We start from the raw sequence: 8,026 nt of genomic DNA, 5'->3' as shown, positions 1-8,026 counted from the left end.
AATTGAGTGTGATTCACATCTTAGTGTTGGATAAACTCTTGCAGTGCGGAATTAACACCCACAGCGTTGGAGTAAACTCTTAACCAGTGCTGAAGCTTCTCCACGGTGTTGAATTCACTCTTACAGAGGAGGACGGATTAACAAGCGTACAAATAAACCCTGTGTGGTAGGATTTGACTAAATCGATGTTAATCTAATGGTTTACGGATTAATTACGTGGTGTATCTGTCCAATTAACTCAGTAAGAGCGGATCAAAATTATGCCTTACACCTGTTGCTCTGCCCAGGAGCACTGAGACCCGAGACACCTTCTCCTGAACTATTACACTCTCTCTCTCTCTCTCTCTCTCTCTCTCTCTCTGTACACATGTGTATGTATATATATATATATATATATATATATATATATATATATATATATATATATATATATATTTGTGTGTGTGTGTATACATATACACACATATATACACATAAATACATTATACACACACACACACACACACACGCACACACACACACACACACACACACACACACACACAGGCATATGTAATATGTATATGTAATTATAATAATAAATACAAACTGTACCAGATCTAAATCTGCTACTGGAAGGTTTTCAGCATGAAGAAAGTGTTTACTAAATGCATGTCAATCTGTCAGTAATAGAAATGTTTACCTTGTCTGGTCTCCCCCTGTGAAAATGCTTTAAAGCTTAATGGATAGAGGAATCCCCCAAAAGCAGAACAAATCAACCAAAAAAAACGGGCTCTGAGATAATTTCCGAGGACAGACAGCTCCTAAATGACTCGGGTGTCTTCCGATAAGCCTGTGATCGGGACGCATTCATCAGGAGATCAGCATTGGTCACAAGTGGAAAAAAAAAAAAAAAAGTTACCAAATACGCCGACATTAAGCGCTAATCTCTTGGGTTGCCAGATTTACCTAATCCAAGCAACTCGTCGTTTAGAAATGAGGCCAACATCCTTACAGCAGGAAATAAATCTTTGAGCTGATTATATCTCAACCTCTTTTGACATCAGACATAAATATACGTTTCATGCAAAAACAACAGCAGATGAATATACTTTCAATAAGGTGAGAGGAAAGTGGTTGAGCACAATCTGGCAACCCGTACAAACCCACTTCCGACTTAAAACCTGTCAAACTTTTCCACATTTCCATCTCCGCACCTGTCGGTCTTTCTGCTTCTTCTTCTTCTTCTTCTTCTTCCACTTTAGCTCTGATCATTTCAGCTTTGCTTGTATTCCATATCTGTGGTTCAGTTTTGCTGCTGACATATCGATGGAATAAACGGGTTTATCGGTACAGAAAGAATGACAGAGAAGGAGGGAAAGAGAAACAGAGAGAGAGAGAGAGAGAGAGAGAGAGAGAGAGAGAGAGAGAGAGAACGCCGAACGGTATCCTTTCCCTGTATGTAATCCGTTGTGGAATTGGCCATAAATAAGGAAATAGGAAGAGTCTCTTTTATTTATAAACAAACAAACAAACAAACAAAAAACAAAGAAAGAAAGAAAGAAAAAGAACTAAAGTTTAACGTTAAGGGATAATATTTCAAATCGTGTGGGTTGCTATCCTCCGTTTTTTTCTGACAGGTTTTTGGTCACTATGGCAACAACTTATAGGCTGCTGCTGTGTAACACTAGTTAAATAAATTAATAAATAAACAAACAAACAAAAAACATCTTTGAGTTTCTTTCTAAACACTACGGTGTAAGGGAACATACATCTAAGACAAAATATATAAAGTACAATAAAAAATATCTATCTATCTATCTATCTATCTATCTATCTATCTATCTATCTATCTAAGTATATAACCAAGTAAATATAAACGAGGCGGTAATATCGCGATATTTCAATAAGGGGATTACAATGAGTTTATCTAGGTATCTAGATTAGGGTAATTTAGGATTTCTCTGGGATTCTCTCTCTCTATCTCTCCCTCCCTCCATGAGTACTAAATAATAATAATAATAATAATAATAATAATAATAATAATAATAATAATAATAATTATGTTTCTATTAACCATTGAAATAAAAAATACATTTATTTATGTATATATTTATTTTTACATCAGGTTAGTCAATATAGTGCTTTCCTTTTTTTTTTCTTTCTTTTTTTCCCCCCTGCACGACCCTCCATCGACGTTAAAAACTCACCAAAACAGACATTCCTGAAATATTAACTCCGCAAATCCCTCCCTGCAGTGCTCCGATTGCAACAGGTGATCCGATAACCGCACTGCCCGGGTTGCCAGATTGCTATCACAACAACCAACACGGTTGCCAGATAGTCGCACACAGTCTCTCAACCCAGCTTCACGCAACATCTCGGTTAACTCTTATTGCCCTGTATAATTACAGTCAGAAACCGGGATGTTTCTACAATCCTAGAAGTCTTATCGTTTATCAATAATGCTGTGCAGAAATAAATGAAGAGGTGGCTAGTCTTTAGACGTGATCTGGCAACCCTGCTGCGCACGGCAAAGCGTTAGAGACAGCGATCTCTAACCGCAATAAACACTGCAAATCAAAAAAATAAAATAAAAACCGTGAATATAATACAACCGGAAGCTATGGATTCGTTGTCATTAGTTTGTTACCTCAGCAGTGCATAGGAAGGATCGGTGCCACCTCCTCCACCGAGAAAGAAGAGGCAGATCATGAGAAATGAAGAGATATTGGAGTGTAGACGAAGCTGATCAAACCCCAGAGAAACAGATCCAACCGGCAGAGTTACAACAGGGACAGGGTTGCCAGATTGTTAAATTGTTGACACTTGTTAAATGATATTCTATCATTTTTGGTACTTGAGAGATGAGAAATTACAAGCAAAGTAATCAGTCTGGCTTCTCATGCGACCTTGGGAGTGGCAAACCCTCATGTCTGATCTTACTCTGAATTGAATTGGGACAGTTTTATAATCATAAACATCATAAATTACACCACAGTATTTTTATATAACAAATAAAGAGATATGGTGAAGTATTATTCAAGGAGACATTTCTGCAAGATTTAAGGAAGGAGTCTCCAGTATCAGTGCTTTGTAAAGGGTCAGTACGATTTCTATCACAGGAAGGTGTTCAGAACTATGGAGGGTTTTTATTTATTTATTTATTTTTGGTTTCTTAGTAATATGACTATTTTTTTCTGCCGTATTAACTTAACTTACCATGGGACGCTGGTGCGGTAACGACTGTTTATAGATACTATAACTGTAAATGAGAGCGGGAGGCGTGCTCGTTTCCTAGACGTCCCGCAACATTAAATTGAACTATGAACGAATAAAAAGCGTGATGTCGTTAATGAATAAATGAAACATGTAACTGTTGGAAATCTAATATGCTAACTAGCCCCTGCTTGACTAATTTGTGTATTAGTAGTGTGTATAACCCTAGTGTGTGTAACCCTAACCCCTAACCCCTAACCCTAACCCTAGTAGTGTTTACACCGTTACTTGTTAGAGATGAACACAGCTCTCCCTTATATACTGTACTATTAGTCTACTTTCAGGAGTGTGAATAATGCAGTGTCAGGGAAAACTCCACCCTGAATCTCATTAAATGTACTTATTTCAAATGTGTTTAGCGATACCGGCGCAAATTTGTCGGTCAGTGTGTCGCAGTATTGTGTGTATCACAAGGAGATATTCGATTCGAATCAATTCCATTCCATTTGATCTGTGTAGCGCTTTTAGCAACGGACATTGTCACAGAGGAGCTTTACAGAATTATATCAATTCCAGATATACATTTTACATTCTTAAATTTACCCCTAACGAGCAAGTCAGCGGCGAAGGTGCCGAGGAAAAAGACGTCGAGACGGTATGAGGAAGAACCTTTAAGAGGAACAAAAGGGAACCCGTGCTCATCTGGGTGACACCGGATAACGCGATTATAAATAATCCCCTTCTTATCTGTGTCCTATATAGTCCAAAAGTGTTCATTGTGTTAACAGGAACTTTTATTTATTGTAGTTTTAACGTAAAGTCTATTGTATTGAAGCGAAGTGATGAACTGTGAGGCCTCAAACACACTGATGTACTACATCAATTTACCTAATAAAAAAAGTGACTCAGTGTGTGTTAAACAGTTTATTCAGGAGCTTTTATTCCTCAGGGGCACGATATACGGGCAATTTCCTTTGGTCTAGTGTCACACAAATTACAAATACAGTGCAGTACAATTGCAATAGCATACAATACAGTGCGAAAGTGCAGTGAACAAAACGCTCTTCAAATGCCGTCAGCGCTAAAAGTTATGCACTAGCCGTTATTTATTATCCATCTCGACATACAGATTTACAAAAGGTGCACAATGGAATCTGTGTATTATAGGAGAAAGCGCAGTTACCTTTATCTCCGAGAGTTTTCCATACATATGTGAAATGTGGTGAGTCTCATTTCCTATGTAAAGAGGTCAGCTAAACAGGTCATTTACATATAGCTGAGTGCAAACGTTTGGCGCAAACTACAGCAACCGTCAGCTCTTCTTGTTCTTAGCAGGCTTAAAGGTTGCTGCAGAGATGGTTTATTTATGCCTCATTAAGATGGGCACAGGTTTAAAACAGTCAACAAGTTTGCTGTGTTAAGTCCTACTTAAAGCAGGGACATTCAAACAGGTTCAAACTCTGAAGCGGTTTCATGTGAGGAGTTGAGTTGAGAGTCAAGAGGAATCAGAAGTGATGGAAAAAGCTACATATACAGTGTAGTATATATTCATTCATTCATCTGCTTTTCCTGAGAATGTCAGCCCAGGCTTCTTTATCTCCTGGCCCAGATTCCCCAGATATTCTCTGAGATAGAAGCTCTCCGACAGGTCCTGGCTCTTCCATTTCCTTGCTCTCCAAGCTACTGGGTTTCAGCACCAGCATAACAGTTAGTAAGGCAGCCAGGAGAACCCAGGTACACTCTTTAGTATCTCTCCTACTGGAGGTCAGAGATTGTGAAACATAAACGCTTCTGTTTCACCTTCTCATGCTCCTAGTCCATGTCACTAAAACACACACAAGAAAGAAAAGACATTATTGGGTTATATAGGGGTCAAAATCATCATGACCAGGTGAAACATCTCACTAATCAGCCCTGCCGTCTTCCCCAAATCTCCCTCGGTCACTACAGCCTTTACACATAACAGGGATGTTACCTCTAGCACTCCATACTGGATATCTCGCCATTCTTGCCTGTGAATTGATCTCAGATCTCCATAAAACACCAAAGAGGCTTTTTTATGTACATGACCGCAACCGGCACCTTCAACATCCCTGGACGTTGAATCTTATCCACAGCTGTAGCCTTGTCGCTATTAAGGTCTCTAAACGCCATAGTTATGGACACAGCCACAGTGATGGACTCCTAAACACCAGAAATGTAAGGCACTGCCCCCTGAACGGACAGTATGGCCACTAGGCTAAGGAGTTCCTCAGAAGCACACTGTCCATCGTCCAACGCTATCACCAGTAGAGGTCAACACTCCACACTTACTCAGTAGACATTGTGTATGATCTCATCTCACGGTCTTTCCTGAGGTGATGAACAATTTTTGCTGAGCATTACTTGGAAGGCCTTCTTCTTCTTCAACTTGACGGCTTTCCAATCCACCGGTGTCCACAAGCATGTCCTACCATGGTTACTACCATGCCAAGCACTGACATCTTTCTGGCCAGAACTTCTTGTAGCTGCATCAATGATCAAACCAGGTCTATCCAGACTCCATGTCCTCAAACTGACTTGGGAATAAAACAAACCTTCTTTTAGAGGTGGAAGTGTACCAGTTAAATCTCGTTGATACTAGGTACGATGAATCCAACACACAAAGTAGTGATCAGTCGACAGCTCCGCCCCTATCTTCACCCGCGTGTCTAAATGTTCAGAGTCATTAATTGAGCAATTATTTCAACCACTTCCTGGATTGCAGGTATCGTTTTGGGGCAGCGGTTAAAGTCCTGCACTAATCATTGGGAGGCTGTGAAATGAAAGACAATTCCTTTTAGTTTGATAGAAATCCTGTCACAAGCGTGCAGTAAGTGAGGAATAAAACACACTGTGTTGTGCTGTTACAGTAAAATAATCAATAACATACGTAGTCTGATGAAGCAGAGTTACTACAACGATGGTACTTACACGTTCAGCAACTCGGGAACCATTTTCCAAACTAGCTACCATTTTTGCCATCAGTCCATCTGTCTTCTGGTTAGTCTGATGTCGCGAGAACGAGTGGTTGAGTGTTTCTAAGACTTATACTGCATTATTATTGTAACCCTCATATCAATTGATTAGATTTTGGAATTGATCCAAACAGGCTCAAGGTCACAGCAAGGTCACGCCCCTGAGATTCTTCAATAGCTTCCTCCCTGCGTGTCGTACAAAGATGTTACTTATGCGTTCATGTTCAGGGACTCGAGGCCGTTTTCCTCACTATCTACTATCTATTTTGGCCATCCGTCTGTCCGAGAATTTCGTTAGAGCAGTATCTCAAGAACGACTGGCTAAATATTCGTAAGATTTATAAATTGGATTTTGGGATGAATCCAAACAGGGATTCATCCCAGCAAGATCAAATGTCTGGATTTTTTTTGCTTCCATAGCTTCCTTCGTGTTCGAAATATATTTTAATACTAGCTTCGTTAGTGGTTCCGTTCGATTTGATTTCTATAGCGTCCGTCCTACCTGAAATATATTTTACCGCTATTTGAGGCATTCAAAATATTAACAAGAAGACTAGACTTCTTGGCAGCAGAGGCACCGAGTTGTAAACGTTTTGTTGTTTTGAAATAAATAAATAAATAAATAAATAAATAAATAGATTGCCATTTTTCTCCATCTGTAAGTGCATTTAATGTTGTGGAACATCTAACATCTACAAAACAAGTTAGCTCCTATTATGAGGTATGATGTAGCAATCATTTCATCATCAGCCTTTTTCTGTTTTTCAAACAAAGCAGCTAGTCATGGAGTCTCTGCCATTCAAGTCCACCTGAGCGGTTACTATAGAAACGCTATGTATTAGAACAAGCCCGTTAATATGAACCTGTGATGTAAATGACAGCCGGTGTTACTCTCAGGGCTGCTGTTTTTAATCGCAATCAAATCGACACCTTCTGATCAATCAGATTAGAGATACAACAGCGCTGTCGAATAAGCCAATTTACACTTGAACTTAATAAAACAACTACAAAATGACTGTCATTTTTTGTCAAGTTGTAATATAATAATACACACATTATTACATACGCTGCTCATGCTCAACAATCCCTACACCGATGCACAGAGTAGGCTATATAAACACACAAGAAACCCCAGAGAGTTCCCACAGACACGCTTTTTCATTAGTAATCCCTGAATGTGGCCGTCTGTATCTGAAACCTCGTGATCTGTACACACAAACGTATAGTAGCATGTGAGAGCTCTGACCTTTCTCAGCGATGATGTTCACTCAAGCAGTTTTAACATCTGGAGCAGCAAATATTACTCATGTGAGCATGAACATTTTCACTGTTACTGTAAGTGACTCTGACATGAGATAAATACAGATTTGTTTAAAAAATTGTACACTTCAGTTTTGAGTAATTTGAGTGTGAAATGTTCCATCATTTTGAGTCACTTTGACTGAAAAGCACACGTTGAGTTTGATACATTGCTGTAAAGAAGGGGCTCTCGTGTTTTTTTTTTTTTTTTTTTTTAATTATTATTATTATTTGTTTTATTGAATTTTTTGGGTTTTTATTATTTGTTTTATTGAATTTTTGGGTTTTTTTGTTGTTGTTGTTTTTTTGTTTTTTTTTTTTGGTGTTTCATATTAGTTTCACTTCTGAAATTCTCATTGGACTGCCACTAAACCCAAAATATATAAAGTGTGAAATACATTTTCAGATAGTATTGAAATAAATTCAAAGTTCAAAGTTGTGAACGTGTCAGCTTACAACTTATTTTTAACAATCTCAATGTAAATATTGCTTAGATTTCACTCTTATGAATTTCACAGCAAATAGTAGTGTAA

The 8,026-nt window shown here is 38.5% G+C and overlaps 1 protein-coding gene across 5 annotated transcripts in view; it reads right to left on the bottom strand.

Annotated features, from left to right (window-relative positions):
• Positions 1-2,755, bottom strand: part of ikzf2 (IKAROS family zinc finger 2) — a 52,098-nt gene extending 49,343 nt beyond the window's left edge. The window contains exon 1 of one of the 5 annotated variants that reach the window (XM_017470450.3): positions 2,633-2,755. The gene's annotated coding sequence lies outside the window, so the exon portion shown is untranslated. The other 4 variants (XM_017470453.3, XM_017470451.3, XM_017470449.3 and 1 more) reach the window with 4 other exon arrangements.
• Between the last annotated feature and the right edge of the window lie 5,271 nt (positions 2,756-8,026).

Source organism: Ictalurus punctatus, chromosome 6, assembly GCF_001660625.3.
Source record: "Ictalurus punctatus breed USDA103 chromosome 6, Coco_2.0, whole genome shotgun sequence".
NCBI classification, from domain to species: domain Eukaryota; kingdom Metazoa; phylum Chordata; class Actinopteri; order Siluriformes; family Ictaluridae; genus Ictalurus; species Ictalurus punctatus.
The sequence above is the reverse complement of the archived record's forward strand: the minus strand, read 5'-3'. Positions and strand labels throughout refer to the sequence as shown.